The sequence below is a fragment of the Mytilus californianus genome, unplaced genomic scaffold (assembly GCF_021869535.1).
Source record: "Mytilus californianus isolate M0D057914Y unplaced genomic scaffold, xbMytCali1.0.p SCAF_4, whole genome shotgun sequence".
NCBI classification, from domain to species: domain Eukaryota; kingdom Metazoa; phylum Mollusca; class Bivalvia; order Mytilida; family Mytilidae; genus Mytilus; species Mytilus californianus.
Window position 1 is genome coordinate 121,894,941 of NW_026262690.1, and position 20,338 is coordinate 121,915,278.

Sequence of the window (20,338 nt, forward strand, 5' to 3'; positions counted from 1 at the left end):
TAAAACCACTAGAAAAAAGTAACAAGTATATTTTAATATTTAATTAATAATAAACGGCTCATTGATGATGTCTCCTTTTACCATTGATAAGTAACCGTAATCAATCATATATGAATAATGGTAAAATTCAACGTTGTTAAGAATATCAAATAGTGCACTAGTTTTATATGGATACAATAGTATTCTATATAATATTCATTGATAACATTTTATCATGTTAAGACAAAAATATTTTGTGATATATACATATATATATATATATATATATATATAATTGTTACCTTTAATCAGCAAAAAATCAGATTTTGGCAATTAAACTAGAAAAAAACAAGATAAACAGCGATTCATATTGTCATACAAAAGCAGTGATACTGTATCTGTTCGATGTCAGAAAAACTGACATATAATATTTCATTCGAAATCTATAACTTCAAACATCTTCTGAAAGTGTTACTTCATCTACAAAATCTATAACATCAAACATCTTTTGAAAGTGTTACTTCATCTACAAAATCTATAACTTCAAACATCTTCTGAAAGTGTTACTTCATCTACAAAATTTGAGATGGTGACAGTTTTCCTGATATATCAAAACAAATTGCTCTTTTTAGAACCAGAGAACAGACAAAATATTTATTTATTACTTCTACGTAAACAGATCTAGTCGTCTCATATCTTCGGGGTTTTCACCGCTCAGATATGAGAAGTCTACATCTAAAACGCCTTTTATGCCAGAAAGAAATACTATGTTATCTTACATATATAACTAGGAACCAAAACAGGTTTGGGATATAGAGAAGTTAAAGAATAGATTAAATATGCACATCAAATACCAGAAAATAAAAATACAACAGTTAGTTTTTGAAATATTTAAAAACAAAATTATTCAACATTCTTCACAAGAAAAAAAGTAAATAAAATTATACCTATCTATAATCACTAAACAAATTGTCAATTAAAAGAAATGACACATTGAAAATCATAGACCGGAAGTAAACAGACCAACACATTGACATGAACTGACGAACAATACAGCATACACGGTTTAAGATAAAGATTGATAATCATGATCATGAACCATATAAAGGAGGAGCATCGGAAGGTAAGTCAGCTATTATTAACAATATATGATATGGACACAATTCACAATATTCACATAGTAATTAAGTCACAAAGGAATCAATCAAGACCGGTCTATAAGTTTGAAATGCATTACGTAGATTATATTCGTAAGTGTTATAGTAGCAAACTAATATATTCCCATGTTAATCTATAAAATCTAAACGGTATTACTGAATTTAAGTATATATATTTTCAACAATCTATAATATTCGTAGAGAATTTTAATCGCGTCGGATAAGTTGTAAATTAATTTCGTATCGCTCTTTAAAAGTCTTATCAAAGTACGGGATATCATTTATCTCTCTTTTTTTTTTGCAAATAATTAATGGTCAATAATTTGAACTTATAAACAAACAAAGAAACGAAATGCCTGCTTCCAATGATTTTTCCTATCATACAGATCACTTGAAATACTACAATGCATATTGTTTAATTTAAACTAAACTGTTGAGACATTGATATGTCTCGTCTCTATGTTATTTTGATAGAATATTGCAAATGTTGAAATTGAAATCGTAATACTTAAACATGAAAACTATGTCAAACAAGCAAAGTCAATGAACCATTAGCGTGTAGGCCTAAATAACCTCATTGGAAATAAGAATTGAAAATGCTAATGAACTATACTTACCGACTTTAGAAACGCAACACTAGATTATTCTTTAATTCCAATTTTGAAATAATAAATTTTTGTTAAACAAATGTATGAACTCATTACTTCTTTGTCTAAAAACATTTTACTATTCGAAAGTTGAATTGATTATATTATTTTTTATGTTCAAATCATGTGGTTTGCTCTGAAACTCTGGTTTTTCCAATCGATGTGTCACCGTCGAAGGAAATGACTGCATGTAACCAAAGCCAAAATGATTGTCAGAAAGGTTAATCAATTCTGTAGGGCATGTTTTGAGTTCCGTTTGCACTTCGGTGTTGACATGAATATCAATTAAATGGTCATTTTCATAAATTAACTGTTTGCAAAAGTATGAATTATTCAAAATACACTTCGGTGTTGACATGAAATTCAATATCAATTATATGGTCATTTTTATAAAAGAGGGACGAAAGATACCAGAGGGACAGTCAAACTCATAGATCGAAAACAAACTGACAACGTCATGGCCAAAAATAAAAAGACAAACAGACAAATAATAGTACAGATGACACAACATAGAAAACTAAAGCCTAAGCAACACGAACCCCACCAAAAACTGGGGGTGATCTCAGGTGCTCCGGAAGGGTAAATTAACTGTTTGCAAAAGTATGAATTATTCGAAATACACTTCGGTGTTGACATGAATATCAAATATATGGTAATTTCTATAAATTAACTGTTTGCAAAAGTATGAATTATTCGAAATACTAAGGATTTTCTTATCCCAGGCATATATTACCTTAGACGTCTTTAGCATAACTTTTTTGGAATTTTGGGTCCTCAATGCTCTTCAACTTTATACTTGTTTGGTTTCTAATTATTTTGATATGAGCGTCACTGCATGATGAGTCTTATGAAGACGAAACGCGCGTCTGGCGTATCAAATTATAAGCCTGGTACCTTTGATAACTAATTGTACCTTCTGATTTTGCTATTGTCCCACCCAATACAGTGTTTTGTGGCAATAATGCGATTCAAACTTTAGGGCTTTAAATGTTTTTTTCTGCAGTCGATTCTTTGGAATTTCAGTTTATGGGAAATATTTCTGGCATGAATTTGTCTGCCATGGAATTAGCGATTTGATTAGCAGTTGACGTTGCGGCCGTAAATAAAGGCAACAATAGTATACCGCTGTTCAAAAGTCATAAATCGATTGAGAGAAAACAAATCCGGGTTACAAACTAAAACCGAGGGAAACACATCAACTATAAGAGGAAAACAACGAAATAACAGAACACATAAGTGCAACAAAAAACAAACAACAATGCAACATTCATAGAAACGAACTATTAGATAACAACTGCCATATTCCTGACTTGGTACTGCACATTTTAAGAAAAATTGGCGGGTCGAACCTGGTTTTGTGGCTAGCCAAATCTCCGCGCTTTATGACAATGTTAAATATACCGCTAAAATGACAACATTACATGACGGGAACACAGTACAAATAAATGCAAAAACACCAAAGACAGAGAAATACACGAATAAATAATATAATAGTACATTTCGATATGTTAACCACAGAATAATAACGAATAACTAAAATAATTTCGGACACAAAAACAGCTTAATAGAATTACGAAGTGTGTGTCTGAAACATGTCTTGCAAATCACCTTGCGTAATCAAAATCTATTGACGTGGCGTTGTCACTACATATTGATCTGGTCATTGATGTTCATCAACAAACACCGTCTACCTGTATCGTTGTTGGAAGAACAGTATGACGAGTTTCTGACGTCAGATTGTCTAGTTACAGCAAGTTCACGTTTTCCAGGTTGCAATATTTTTATGGGCTGATTCAGATTTTCGTTGTTCAGTCTCGGCAATATGGAGATGCAATATTTTTTGACTGATTTAAGTGTGGGTATGGATTGAAAGAACTGTTTCACGAAGAAAAAAAAAACATTTAAAAATCATTTATTGATTTCAATTCCGCTTAAAGAAATTCCTGCGACTTCAATAATTCGGTATGTTCAATATCGCAGGTAAGTCAGAAATTGAATTTTTCGAAACAAAAAGAAGTATGGTAAGCATGAAAAGTAGGTTTTTGAGGATCAATCATGATTTGGTTAAAAAAAATCAACAAAATATGTATAAGTCCGTCAGTATATATTTCTTACTTGTCATAAGTGGTCCCCTTTAAACTAACCTACTAAGTACAAATTTCACATGTAAACTACATGCAAAAATGTATAAGTCAATGAAGCATGATGAGGTTGCGGGGCCATTTAATCTCCATGGAAATTAGAATCGCAAATGGTAATACAACTGCGTAACAACTATCATTGACTTAACATAAGAAGTTCATCTTAAACTGACATAATCACAAGCCAATTAAAATTAATTAAGCAAAATTGGCAAATTAAATAGAGCATGACTGAGGGATCGGGCTAAATAAGGGCACAACTATTAAAATAAGGGGGGGGGGGTTATGGTTTTATTCCTAAAAAAATACTCTGATCACAATTTTGATGAAAAGAATATTGTGGTCAAGCAGATGACAAAAAAAAAATATTCTGAATCCAGATTTTCTATACTACCTTAATAAACAGGAATGTGCTCCTTACGCAGAAACTGCTCCAACAGAGTTATGAAGAGGAAAGATTAAAAATGACACTCCTTAAATTTATGGACACCATCACGAATTGGTTGATCTATACGATGTGTCTGTGCCTAAACTAACTAATGACATTTTTACCACGTCTTAGAAGTACCGAACGTGACATATTCCCGAATATGACTGTTATACCGAGTGTGAATTTGATTTGCTATACGACGTGACTCGTTATTTTGTACATACAACATTCATGTATTTACTTGTGATGTTTCTGTTATGGTTTCGGTTTGATAATGTGTTATATCTTATCGTTTGTAGTCCAAATAATTATAAAATTGCCTTTCAATACCATCATTGTCATGAAAATTATTTAAACTGGTATTGTGAAAATATTGTATAATGTTCCAGATTGCATGTTCGTTACGTAAGAAAGTGCGTCACTGTTTGTGGTGTTTATCGTTGATGGAAAATGTTCGTTGTTGTTCTGCGATTTGCATGTTGTGTCGACTATTATATTACTAGTATTTGTTTGTGCGTTTTTCTGTGATGAGTATTCTTGCGTGTGTTTGTGCTATATTTCTGTCACGTCCATGTAGTGTTGTCATTTTAGCGATATTTTTTAACATTGTCATATAAGCGGGAGGTTTGACTAGCCATAAAACCAAGTTCAGCTCACCATTTTTTCTTAAAATGTGCTGTACCAAGTCAGGAATATGTCAGTTGTTATCAAATAGTTCGATTCTATATATGTTTGCGTTTGCTTTTGTTGCACTTCAGTGGTCCTGTTGTTCCATAGTTTTCCTCTTATAGTTGATGTGTTTCCTTGGTTTTAGTTTGTAATCCGGATTTGTTTTCTCTCAATCGATATGTGACTTTTGAACACCGGTATACTACTGTTGTCTTTATTTCCACATACATTATAGTGTTAAATTTTGAAATAATAAGAAATAATTTGATTGATAGCGTTGAAAAACAAAAACAAAAAAAAAATCAAAAAAATCTGACTCAGACAAAACACCATATCCCTCTCTTTTTGAAGTTTAAAAGTTGTTCCCTTACCTTCATGGAATTTGGATGTGCCAATGGCTAATACAACTGCATACCAAATATAATGGAACTAACACTACGTGGTTCCTAATAAACTGAAATAAATATCTTGTTGACGCCGACGAAACCGCGGAAACAGCACTCCTAAGACTCACTGGTTTTACTTTGTCGAGGTGAGTCAAAAACCTTCCTTACATTTGGTAACTTAAGTTGTAAGTTTGACATAATTAGAAAACAAATACTTGAATAATGGATGCATTTAATAGAAATTTTATACAAAAGTTAAATGTGTCAAAATATTTGAGGGTTAATAATGTAGCGTGCTCATTTTCAAAATACCAAGCTTTTTAAAAAAATGTTAGTTTAAAAAATATGTAATTTAAAAATCTGAACAAATTGAAAGGTCCGAGTCTTTGTTTATGAGATAAAAGCCAATTTGGAAATGATTCTCTCTAGATTTTCCGTACATTTAACATTGGCACCTTCTTTCTTTCAAAAAGTACGAAAAATAACGAGGATTTTATAAGATTTTCAAAATTGCTTTTTACATTTTGTGTAATACAATTATGAAAAGTAAAGAAGGGATGAGAGTGCACAGTTATTGATGTGTTGCTACATATTGATAAAACAAAAGGATTTCGAATATCTGACAAAAAAAAAAGAAAAAAAAAAAGACAAAAACAAGACTAGCGAACATCCTGAACTCCATCAAAACAGCATTAATGATGAAGATATATCTAACAAATATTCAGCTGATAAATGTATAAAGTCAAATACAAATATTTAAAAATGTTATTTTTTTTTATAAAATGAAATAGATTCAAATTTAGAATCCCTCAGAGATGAAAACCTGTATACCTACAGATTCTAAAATGTATTCCGTTATTCCTTTTTCGTCGCTAACTGTCTTTAATTTTGCCTCGTCTAACATCATGTTGAGTTCATGAATGTTCTTATGAAGCATTCCTATTGTTGTTTTCATTTGTTCATTTTCAAGTTTATAAGGTTGTAAATGGCGAACGGTGTTAGCGAGGTTTTTGTTTTCGCTTTCGTAATAATCTAAACTTAGTTCTTCCCGTTTTTGCAACTTAGAAATTTCACTTTTCAATTGTTTTTCACGTTCTTCTAAAGTTTTTATTTTCATGTGTAAATCAGTAACAACCTTATGTAAGGACTCATTTTCATTTGAACTTTTTTTCCAAAGACAATTTCAATGATTGTAATTCATTTTCAAGTTTAATGTTCAACGTTTTACAGCTATGCTGCTCTGTTTTGCTTTCTTGTTGATACATGCTTTTATGGTGAGTTTCGCTTTCAAGCTTCTTGCAAAATGTACTTTGATATTTACCAAATGCCTAGAAAAGATAAGCATGAGCATAATTAATTACTGTGAGTACACAATGAATTTTCAAACTAGGCCTTTTTGTTGTGTCTGTAAAAGAAAGGCGAAATATATCAAAGGGAAATTAAAACTGACAACACCATGGCTTAACAAAACGGGCCAACAGACAATCACGTGTACACAAACACAACACAAAGCACTAAAGACTGAGCAACACGAACCTCATAAAAAAACTGGGGTGATCTCTCATGTGCTCTGGAAGGGTTGGCAGATAATGCTCCACATGTGGCACCGGTCGTGTTGCTCATTTTATTACAAACCCGGTATTAAGTCTAATTTGGTAGGTCACATTCGGGAAAAGGGGACGGGATTGTGCTTACGACATTAGGAAAATATCCGTATCGTACGTAAAACGGATATTTCATAACGGTCAACCAACTCGTGGTGTCATCCGTAAAATTTACGAAGGGATGATTTCAAATTCATCACTTGGAACTCTTGGTTTAATAGCTTCTTTATGAGCAGAAACCCTCTATCAAGGAAATCATGATAGGAAACACAAGCCCTGGAATATCGTACCAACTGGGAAATATATACTCCATATGCAGTGTACTGTATGTGTGCTGCTGATGAGAAAACATTTTAATTACTTGATTTAAAGTTTTAAAAGTCGGTTAAATTACTGATTTAAACCTATATTCATGTTATACATTAAATTTTGTGGACATGGAAAACAGTATTCTTCGTTTTGCTGTCGGTTGTTGCCAAATATTAAGCAGTTTTTACAGAGTTATCTCTCTTATCAAAAACACATCCTTAAAGGATATATTAATTTCTTGGCGTTATAATTATAGAGCTCATTTCATGGGGACTTTTTCCTTGTGACTACTTAACTTTTCCTGACACAAAACATTTATCTTATGTTGCAAGTAGTTTGAGGTTGTAGAGATAATGGAATGATGTTGACACAGATAATCCATTATTCAGGTAGAGGGGTGACAGGTTTTCTGTTGCGGTTACATTTGTAGCTGCACGAACAAACAGTTACGCGTACCTCTAGGGTACATGAACAAACTGTTAAGCGCACCTCTAGGAAGGTGAACAAACTTTTACGTGTACCTCTAGGGTACGCGAACACAGTATTATGTGTACCTCTAGGTTTCGTGAACGACCTGTTATGCGTACCTCTAGTGTTGTGTATCAAAATGAATTATGACCCGTAAATATGATAAAACACTAAATGTTCTAAATTAACATGAAAAGTCTTACACATGAAGCACATACTTCTCCTGAAATTTACACATTTCATTAAAGATCTAGACCGGTTGTCATCTGCTATTTCAAAATCCAAGATGGAGTAAGACACCCAAGCTACATTAAGTCGTACTTAATGTTGTAGTACATATATAATTTAACCAATAGTATACACAAATGTATATCAAACCTCAGATTCATTTTTGATCCCAATCATCCCCTTCTTGGCACCACTTTTATTTTCTGCTGAAAGGAAATCATATTACAGACATTAAGGAAAAACGTTAAAAATCTTTTTAATCCATCGTCAATCATAAAATTGATATCTCTGAGTTTGATTTTTATTATTTTTGTTTCCAATGTTACAATTGAAATATTAAATCATCGCCATAGCTTTGTTTAATTTTTAAAATATCAAGAAAGTTTACACCAAAGCCCTATTGAAACCAATCAATAGATATACGAAGATATGGTATGAGCGCCGATGAGACAACTCTCCATCCAAGTCACAATTTGTAAAAGTAAACCATTATAGGTCAAAGTACGGTCTTCAGCACATATAATTATAAGTAAATTTAAATAAAGGCAACAGTAGTTTACCGCTGTTCAAAAGTAATAAATCGATTGAGAGAAAACAAATCCGGTTTAAACAGACATGACTGTTGGAAAAAAAAACAGAAATAGTTTTGAATCCAAACGGTGCGAAAACAAGACTGGATATAAAAGAAATAAGAAGATAAGGATGGTTACCAATGAGTTTATTTGAAGGATTGATATAAAAAAGAAGATGTGGTATGATTGCCAATGAGACAACTCTCCACAAGAGACCAAGTGACACAGAAATTAACAACTATATGTCACCGTACGGCCTTCAACAATGAGCAAAGCCCATACCGCACAGTCAGCTATAAAAGGCCCCGAAATGATAAACAATTTATAAAATAGTCGAAGAATTCTTATAAAAACTATATTGAACAGCCCGACAAAATGACGTCAGTAAAACAAGACAGACATACATGTATATAACAAGCACTGGTCCGAGAAAACAGTTATGACGTAGTGAATTTATCTAAAATAGAAAACAACAAAAATATTTTAACAAAAATTAGCACCTGCTCTATCCAAAAAAATCTTTTACAGTGTAGTGTATTAATTTTTGGACACATTATATATCAAAATAATATAAAAGTAAAAAAACTAACACCCAATTTAAGGACAATTTTAGGTTATATAGTCTGACAGATTAAGATCTAGACATACTAAATTTTGACCTTTTCAAACTGGATCAGATCATTAATTTACCTACACGTAAAATTATTATAAACTGTTTATACATGTAATCTAAACTCCATATTACCATATTATGCATAAAATACAAGGAAATAAAATTGTAATGTGTATGAACAAAACGTAAAACACTGTCCGTATTAGGGACTATATTCGTTGACAACGAAAAGACAACGACAGAAGGACGATAACTGTGTCCCGGACCTATTAAAAGGCAAATACAGGAAGATATAAGAACTCTTAGTAAACCATAGAAGGGGGCAGGATAAAAATACACTAAAAGAAATAGTACAATAATCATGATAATGGAATAAGTAGACAGCTCTCTCACATGCAAAAAACCCCTTACTAAAAAAATATAAGGCCATTATGTTTACCTGGATCGTATCTAAATTTCCTGGGTCTTTTTTCAACATATTTACCTTTCTCATTAGAGAAGAAGGTTTTGAATGAGTTGCAGCAAATATATTTGCATTCAGATTTACCAACCGACAATTTAAGTAAATATGAAAACGTTTTTTTGATAAAATTGTGTGGAAGTGTAGTGTAACGAGTTGAAAAGTAAAAACTGTCTACTGAATCATACGGACTATCACAAGCATGTTAATCATCTAAAAACATCCAAAGTTTTTTTCACAATAAAAAAAGTAAATTCCGCTTTTTTTCAAATATCTTATTACAAAACTTAATGATAAGTTATTTGATAGAAGTTAGGGAGCTAGTTAAAAGCAATGAAAGATTAGCTGTAGAACGCTAACTGGAGGCCGAGATGAAACATTTTTACTGGTTTTGTGTAGTTTAGGTCACCAATAAATAGTAGGGATCTTCAAATGTTCAGAAGAGGCCTTCATTCCGTGTCATTTAATACTTAACATCGTCGAATGCTACGATTCTCACTTGACATGTCATGAGCATCACAATGGGTTCCGCTAACGAAACCGCAACGGTTTCTTTTTGTGAGCCCATGAGTTCACCTCCTTGAACGACTTCGTGTTATTTAATCTTTAGTTTTCTAGAAGTGATTTTTGAATCGGTGTTAATTTTTTGTCTATTGGTCACGGATGTTCTCTTGAACTAATGGTTTTATTAGCCCTCTGATTACATTTTTCCCCCTTTTGTAGGTTTCGTCCAGTGCGGAATAGTATGTTAAATTCAGAAGCATGACAAAAAGAATATACTTGATCTCTGACAACGTAAAAATGTAATAAGTTTAGATACTAAGATACTGTAAAGTTTAATCAAAATGTAATAACGACCGTCACACACACTGTTTACTGAAAATACACAAGTAACATAAAAGAGGCGATTGTCGACTTTCATCTAAAACAAGAATGTCAGAAAACCAAAATATGGAAGTCCATTTTTTAGATTAGTGGATAAAGTGTATGACGCGCACGACGTTAGGCGATAATATAGTTTTAGTCGTTTATCCTTACAACCGTGCTTGATTTCTTTTCAATTTAAGAGTGGGTCTCTGTTTGTGAAATAGTTCGCGCAGAGTGTATCAGCTAAAAAACATTATTGCCAAAACACAGATCACATTAAAATTTTGATAAATAGGAATCTCTTTTTTGACAGTTTCAAAATGTTAAAAAAAATTATGATTTGGTCGACCGTTATGCAATGTCTGTGTCAGAGATAGCAAGGGTATATTCCAATTGTCGTAGCTACAATCAAGTTCTAATTTCAATGAGGGTTCGTGTTACTTAATATTAATTTTCTCTTTAGTATTTTTTTTTAAATCTTGATTATCTTTTCGTCGTTTTTTCTTTAGTCTTTAGGTGTTGTTCACTGTTCTCGGACATCTTGTTTTGGGTTTACCATTGGTATTTTCTCATCTTCTCACTGTTTTGTAAAGGTCAATAAGATTTTGTTTAAACAAGGATGTATACTTAATTGTTAGATTTTTTACGCTGGATATAATATTAAATTACCTTCAACTAATTTAGGGATCTCGGAGTCCGAGTGTTACAAGTAGTTCTACAGTGACCAAAAGCCTGTAAACTCTGAGATTGTGAATTCAAACCCCCCTCGTGACGAGGTGCGTTCGACTCCGATTTTAATTGACAAGGATAACCTTTTTTACTGCCGAAGGGATGTGATTCTCTCCAGGTATCACAGTTGTAATGCTTACGATACAAACAGATTAAAAGATAACACCAGTTTTCAAAACTGTACAGAACAATTCTGCTATTAAATGAACCCAATTGGAGCCCATAGGAATATCTACAACCTGTCGATGAACTTTATTGCCAAACGGTACATACATGTTCTCAAGGAGGAACTTAAAGCGTTACTTATCTCATCACATCACCAGTAAAAGAGAGGCAAAAGATACCAAAGGGACATGCAGTCAAAAATAAACTGACAACGCCATGGCTAAAAAGGAAACAGACCAACAGACAAACGATAGTACACAAAACACAACATAGAAAATAAAAGACTGATCGAAACAATCCCCACCTACAACCTGGGGGTGATCTCATGTGCTTCGGATGGGTAAGCAGATCCTGCTCCACATGTGGCACCCGTCATGTTTCTCGTTTAAGTACATTCCCGGTAATAAGTCTAATTCCGTAGGTCAGATTCGAAAAAAAGGGACGGGATTGTAGTAACGATATAAGTTGCATATCCGCTATCATCTGTGAAACGGATATTCCATAACGGTTCATCAACGTGTGATGGCGTCCGTAAAATTTACGAAGGGATGATTTCAACTTCACCACTTGGAACTCTTGGTTTTATAGTTTCTTTGTGAGCGGCAACCCTCTATCAAGGAAATCATGATAGGAAACACAAGCCCTGGAGTATCGTATCAACTGGGAGATATATACTCCGTATGCAGGCGCTGCTGGAATGTTACTACTTAAAAATGGAAAGTTCATTGGGTAGCTGAAATCATCTCTTTTTTCATATTTTTTTTTTTGTTTTCAACCGAACCTCATTGTCAATTTCTATATGTAAGTCAAGAACTGAGGCAGACTTAACTGTATCTGTTGTATGATTTATCTAGAGTTCGATGGGATAGATGCGTTCAACATAGTCACCAAATTTTGAATTATTAGGGAGAGAACAGTAAGTATATCTAGCATATTAACCTTTTTTTATTACACAAGAAGGCTTCATATGAGTTGCGGCAAATAAATTTGCAATCTTAATTTTTAAACGAACGTTTAATTAAATAGGAAACTTGTTTGATAAGATTGTGTAGAAGTGCATTGTAGATACTTAAATAGTCAAAACTGTCAACAGAACCAAAAGTAACATCAAAAGTACGTAATTCATCTAAACATCCAAAGAATTATTTACACTAGAAAAAAGTAGTTAATTTAACTATTTGCATATTCTTTATTTAAAATGTTAATGATAAGTTATTTGATAGTAGTAAAGGATTGGTTCAAAGCACTGAATGAACAATAATTTGTTAAACATTTACTACAAGCCGAGATAAGACGATATTTTACTTTGTTATGTAAAGGTAACCAATAAATAGAAGTGACCTCCAAATGTTTGCAAAAAGACTTAATCTGAGATCAGGTAATGCTATGATTGTTCACTATATGACTCTCTAAGAAGCGGCATGGTAGAGAATGAAGATATGCATAATAGTGTGATCAATTATTATACTGATTGTGAGGAATAAGTGTAGATTCGCATGGCGGATCTTACTTACCTTTTCGACGCACTATTTCTCGCTCTTTTTTGGAGTGCATGCAAATCCGTCAGTTTTTTTAGTTACCTTGATTTGGTTTCATCCTATTCGTTGAACTTAAAAGTCGGAACACAAGCTGGCTTAATGTACCTAATACTTTGTAAATCTCCATTAAACGATTTTATTTTTAGTCTTTATATGAAGTATATTATCTTTCTAAAACTAAAGATAAGAAAAAGCTAATTAATTTTTATCTTTCTGCAGAATAATTTATAATCTGATATCAAATTCCATGATAATCATTTCTACATACAAGTGTAGAATTGTACACAAACAACAAACTGAAAAATAATTGCACAAAAACAAAATTTAGGATTGAGCATCACGAACAACCCCAAAACCAGAGAGGGCCTCATGTACTCCGGGGGGAGTGTGAAAATAGAATGGCGAAAGATACCAGAGGGTAGAACCGCCATGGCTAAAACAGACAAAGACAAACAGACAAACAATAATATATAAAACACAACATAGGAAGGAAACTAAAGACTGATCAATAAGAACCCTACCAAAAGGTGCTCCGGAAGGGTAAGCAAATTCTGCTCCACATGTGGCACCCGTCGTGTTGCTCGTCTTAATACAAACCCGGTAATAAGTCTTATTCCGAAGGTCAAATTTGGGAAAAGAAGACGAAATTGTAGTTACGATATTGGGAACATACCGATATTCCATAAGAATTGTGAAGGTGTTTTATATTCTTGCATGCACCTGATTTTCTTATTGTTTTACACAATGTATGTTGGACTTTGAACCGCGTTGGTCACGCTGAAGTGTGATGGTTTGAAGCTGAAGTGCGTTTTTTTATCACGCTGTAGTGTGATGGTGGCAATGTGACGCTATCTTGTTTACAGCTACACCGAAGTGCGTAAAATGCGATGGTGGTCACACTGAAGTGTGATGGATTACATAAACTATCTTTGTCAGGAATATGACAGTTGTTGTCCATTCGTTTGATGTGTTTTATAATTTGATTTTGCCATTTGATTACGAACTTTCCGTTTTGAATTTTCCTCGGAGTTCAGTATTTTTGTGATTTTTTACTTTTTTTCAATGTTTTACATGTCGATGAAAAAGTCAAGTTGTTTGTTAGAAAATGGGTTCTTTTGTATGTATGTAGAATGAATCGGTTTGGAAGAGTCATCTTAATTTCTTTATCATTTACGTAGCTATTGTGACTTTGTGAGAAAAATGAGAGAATATCATGTATCACAAACTATTTATTAAATGATTTAAAAGAATGAAAAGCTAAACATATAAATTATATTGTACAGTTGACTAGTTTTGCGTTTCATTCTAGTGTTTAACGGCAAAGCACAATTCTTTATACGTCGTCTTCATGTCATCCGATTTTATTCAAAATTTTCTAATGTCATCGACGTAAACGCTGTTACCGTAAACAAAATAGCAAAAAGTAAAATCACAAAAATACTGAACTCCGAGAAAAATTCAAAACGGAAAGTCACTAATTAGATGGCAAAATCGAAAGCTCAAACACATCAAACGAATGGACAACAACTGTCATATTCCTGACAGGGATTTTCCCATGTAGGAAATGGTGGATTAATCCTGGTTTTATAGCTAGCTAAACCTCTCACTTGTATGACAGTCGTATAAAATTCCATTATATTGACATAATCGGTAAAAATATCAATAAACTGCTTCGCCGAGCGCAGCTGGATACGACCGCAGAGGGCCAATCCTGAACAGTTGGGCAAAAATGATCAAACAATATTCAAGCTGCATACAGGTCTGAATTTGGATTGTAATTGAATATTTGACACATTATAGGTTTCTGACACAGAATAAACGTGTCAAAGAACTTGAAATTGGTTGTATGATTTGAATTTATATTCAATTGAAGATTTCGTGATGTTGTGCAATACACTGTGCTGTTGCGCAATACTTAGTAAATCTGTTTTCCGACTATATACAAAGAATTAGCAAAATAAATTGTGACCCGCAATTTTTTTCTTTGGAAAATTGACAATTTCTTCAAGCTTGAGGAAAAAAAATTGACCCCCCCCCCGAAAAAATTTTTTTACCCCCCCCCCAAAAAAAAAATTTGTTCTACCCCCCTCCAAAAAAAAAAAAATTTGAAGATAATTTTCTTTTAAGGAAAAAAAATTTTTTTTTACCCCCTTCCAAAAAAATTAATTTTGAAGAAATTTTCTTTTTGTAAAATGTGGTACAAATTATGAGACATCAATACACTTATACACAAGTTATTGTCTGAAAACTAGAAAAATGCTTGTTTAAGACCCTTTTTGGCCACTAATTCCTGAACGGTTTGAGCAATTACCCCCAAAATGAATCCCAACCTTCTACTAGTGATATTGAACCTTGTGGTACAATTTCAGAGCAATCAAAATACTTATACACAAGTTATTGTCCTGAAACTAGAAAAATGCTTGTTTTGGCCCCTAATTCCTAAACGGTTGGGACCAACAACCCCAAAACCAATCCCAACCTTCCTTTTGTGGTATTGAACCTTTTGGTTAAATTTCATAGAGATCCATACACTTAAACTAAAGTTATTGTCCAGAAACCAAATGTCTTCGGACGACGCTGACGCCGACGACGACGACGACGTGATACCAATATACGACCGCAATTTTTTTTTATAAAAATAGGGGTACAGCAGTCAAAGTTGTGTTATTATCCTATTCACTATTAAAACAAACAGATATATAAACAAACAATGACGGGATGTATAAGTACAGAGCCACATCACATGCAAGAAAGATTTATTATGTCTCAGTGATGTAGGATGAAAAACAAAACAAACATAAAACATAAAACATATTAACAAAAATACGATAAAAAGGGGTTGTATTTCGGTTTTTTTCAAGCAGTAATTTACTTTTGTTTCAATCGATCAGTCACTGTATTATTAATAGCGAAAACACCCTTCTTAATATGAATATGATAGGTAGGGTATATACGTTTCAAAGATATGAATCCTAACTTATAAAAGCAAAACGCATCTAGAGGGCATTATGTCACAATAATATAGTGCCTTAATTTACATTTGTAAACTTTGTAAATTACATAAAAACAAAGAAAAAAATCATACCTGTCAGATCCTTCCTCGCTACGATCTAAATAATGCAGATTTATTGACAGGTTTGATTATATACGCATTTAAACAAAACTGTTCTAAGAAATCTATTCCTTCATGGCAAAAAGGTTATATATAGATTCTTTTTACAATTTGACAGATATATGAAAAACGTGATGCTAGGTATAAACACTCTTTTATTATTTTCAACGTATTTTCTAATACTTGTATTCCTTCGTGGAAAAATGGTTATATATAGATTTCTCTTACAATTTGGCAGATAAATGAAAAAGGTGATGTGAGATATACGTCAATATGTGCCGGCTTTTATCATAATCATTATGCAATTCGCGATATATTATTTATTTTCACAAATTTTCTGATACCTAAAGAAAAACATCCCTTTTTGTAGCATATTTAGCATATAAGTCTGAATTCGTATGATGCCTGATACAGGACACTCTTAGTCGAAGAACCATGTCTCGCTCTGTTTTGAGTTCATACGATTCTCTACGATTTTTTTTATCTGTTTACATATTCCAAATATTTTTTCGTGTTGTGAACACCGGTAAACTACTGTTACATCTCATTGCAACTATTTTCTGTTAAAAAAATCCGGCGATTTCTACACTGGTTGTAATGGAGAGATCTAAATATCAGAGCGTTGTGTATTGTCGATTGTATGCCCTTCTTTTCATGGACATAGTTTCTTATTCTTATACTGTTATCTTTTTTTTTCTTTCTTGAGCGTGTTTCCTACCCTTAAATATGCTATACTTCCGTTGTTTAGAATTCCAGCGCTCTTTTTTTTTATCGCGCATGTTGCTTTTCAAATACAAATTCTGACATTCATGTTCCGAGTGTCCTCAAAGAAAAGTTTTTGAGTAGAATATGATTATTTCTAAAAATGAGAAATTTGCAATATCTAATTAAGTTGTTTTCGTCAATGTTCAGGGCTCAATAACATTTAAATCTTATGTATCTTGTGGAGTACTGGGATATTTTTTTAAGTACATTAATCACAACTATTTCATAACATTAGTGGAACCAAATTTACTGCACCAGACGCGGATTTCGACGGTTTTTGGATTGGCATTGTTAGTGTGTCTTTCATATATGAATATCCAATCGGTATCTTTCGCTTCCTTTATAAAGTCTCTTTATTGATAAATAACCTTTCAATAGAACAATATCCATATCTTAATGCCAGTATCGAAGTACAGAATACTTGGTGGGTAAAACCCTTGAGGACTAATAATTCATCAGTCGCCGTATCGACCAAGGTATAGTAATAACATAAGCGGTATCAATTCTGGTGCAAAAGAGGTGCATTCAATTTCCACTTGGTATCATAGAGTTTGCATACTTCTTTTTCATACATCATTGCCAAATCAAATTTCAATATCCTCCCGGAGCTTTAAAAGTAGACGATAAATATTTACAAATGTGAACATTTCAAACGACATTAAAAAGACAAATATATACATGTCTTGCTAAAATCAAGTAAATTTAATATTCAGTCATCCTCTTTTTCGGTTAAACTTCAAGGTAAAGGACAGATGTACATTACAAGGAATAAAACAATAGATGTAGGTAAATATGTTTACTTCCCCAATTAAATTGAATGGTGTTAAATGTCCTAAATATTTATACCGTGTTTTAAATTTTTTTCTTAAAATAGAAAATATATTTCGTTCAGACTGATATAATCTTGTTTTTCACCTCACCGATTAAGTGTTATTTGGAATATGATGTTTATATAGCAAAAAAGATTAACAGGAGTAGTGTATGGTGTTCAGATTCACACTTCTATCGAGAAAAACTTAAAAAAGTCAGCATTCCTCTTACGAAATAAAGGATATGACAACAAGGAGGAAATAAAAACCATGTCAAAGTAAAGTCAGGCAAGACTATGGTCAAAGACAAAATTTTTTGTGATCGTATAAAGTTTACAAAACAGTGAACATGTGCTCAAGTTGATGTGACCACTTCAAGGCAAACTAACTTGAATCAAAGCTGTTATCTGGTACGGGCTCACAAACCAGCAAAATATAAAGACACATACTACCGTAGATAGACCATAAAGAGAAAGGATCGAGTAGCACAACTCTAAATAGATATAAGAAGATGTGGTATGAGTGCCGATGAGAAATCTCTCCATCCAAGTCACAATTTGTAAAAGTAAACCATTATAGGTCAAAGTACAGCCTTCAACACGGAGCCTTGGCTCAAACCGAACAGCAAGCTATAAAGGGCCAGAAATGACTAGTGTTAAACCATTCAAACAGGAAAACCAACTGTCTAATCTATATAAAAAACGAGAAACAAGAAACACTTATGAACCACATCAACATACGACAACCACTGAACAACAGGTTCCTCACTTAGGACGGGTGCAAAAAAAATGCAGCGGGTTTTAACGTTTAACAGGCGTCAACCTTCACCCTAACCTGACACAATAGTGTAACATCACATCATAAAAAGACACACTATAAAATATCAACTGAAATGGCTTAACTCAATCAAAAGACATATTAACAAAACATATTATCCTACAATGAACGTGTACATTTAATCTATGACACAATGTAAATACAAAATTAATTGAAAAAGAGGGGGGGGGGGTGAGACGTAAAACAATATCAGAAAGACAACCATAACCCTGGACAAAATACCGCCAAATAAGATGAGGTACACAGGGAAATAAAACTAAATTGTTGTAAGGTATACATGGAGTACGGAAATATCATTACAAAATGAATAATTTAGTTTTTCAAAGTACGAGGACAGAAGTGAAAATTTATCGTCATACAGGTGTATATATTAAAAATAGTGACAAGTGATATAACACAAAATAAGTAAACATCAAATAACAAAAATGCATTATAAATTGTATCAGCAGGTCAAACTAAAAAGAAAGTACGATTTGAGAGTACTCGCAGTAACTGAAAGCTAGTTAAGAGCCAAAAACAATTAATAATAAAAAATCATGCATCAGAGACTAACATCAACTAAAACACATCCCAGGGATTTAGTGTTTTAACGTCATGGACAGTCAAAGAAGACATGACTTGTGCAATGCCAAAATAAAAGTTTCGACAGGCAGTAGGACAGTTAGGAGTTAACCTTTTAATAAATGTGTATAATGTTATATATAGATAAAGTAATCTCTATATAGAAGATGAACGTGGATGTGTATTTATACATCCCAAACAAAACCGTTTGAAAAGAATACAAATTTAGTTGTTTTATTTTGCTGATGACAAAATCGAATTTTTCTAACCCCATTAAAACCGTTAATGCATTCATCTGGTCCGGAAGAGTAAGCAGTCAGTGTTCTGCAGGTTGAATACATCATATTGATGGTGACAAGTACAAACTGGCGATGATTTGCATTCGGTGATGTCATAATTGAGAAAAAGATAGGATAATGGCTGCGGCAAATAGAAGATATCTGTGATATAGATATTGCAGAACGGTGACCATGAAATTTTCGGAGATGATTTCAATTTTATAAACTATGTAGCGCCCTTGGTAGAAGGCTTTCTGAAATGATGTTTTCAATATGACGTTATGGGAGTTGGAGGCATTTTTCTTAGCCGCCAAACAGCTCGATTTATTTTTATTGTGGCTTATTGTTTTAAAATCCTTACTAAATCGTATCGCTGAAATTAAAAAAAATATCTACGACAATTCGAGCAGTATATGTGGACAAGTTGATTTTGTTTGATTTATAAAGTTTTTTGTGCACGTTGACTTCTTAAATTGTGGCAAAGGAAAATTGCTCTTAATCAAATCGCGTTAACATCGCTTTGAAAAAAATGAAAACACGTTACAAAACTGTTTCCAAAGCACTTTTCTGGATTTACCTTCATTAGCTTTCTTAAACATTATCATCCTTGGCTTTCAAATAGTAGGCTTTCAGCGTTCCTGATGAAGGTAAATCTAGAAAAGCGCTTCGGATGAATGAAATTTATAACATGTTGTTTTAATATAGGAACGCTCAAAACCGTATATTTGAAAGCCAAGGATATATAAAATCAAAGAGCTGAAAGCTCTGAGGAAAAATGACGCCATTGTCTCTAATATTGGGATATTTTTGATGCAAGTCTTGATTTTCACATAATTTACCTACTGAATCTTATGAGACTTTTCAGCTCGTGGTATGTAGGCTGACTGACAACAGAATAGATATGAATTGTTTTCAATGTCTATGGCTTTTTTTATTTGTTTGTCAATATATATATATATATATGTGTGAATTTGTTTCTTGCAATATCATTATTCTTAGTCAAGAATACATTAA

At 32.8% G+C, this 20,338-nt stretch overlaps 1 long non-coding RNA gene across 2 annotated transcripts; it reads right to left on the reverse strand.

Moving 5' to 3' along the window:
- Window positions 1–5,624: 5,624 nt before the first annotated feature.
- LOC127739282 (uncharacterized) lies at window positions 5,625–16,073 on the reverse strand. Of its 2 annotated transcripts, XR_008000380.1 has the most exons (4): window positions 16,048–16,073; window positions 13,005–13,139; window positions 8,169–8,224; window positions 5,625–6,737 (listed from the first exon to the last, which is right to left on the reverse strand). It is a non-coding gene; the product is annotated as an uncharacterized LOC127739282 (long non-coding RNA). The 2 variants fall into 2 exon arrangements; XR_008000379.1 differs by lacking the exon at window positions 13,005–13,139 and having other exon boundaries at window positions 16,048–16,068.
- Window positions 16,074–20,338: the final 4,265 nt, after the last annotated feature.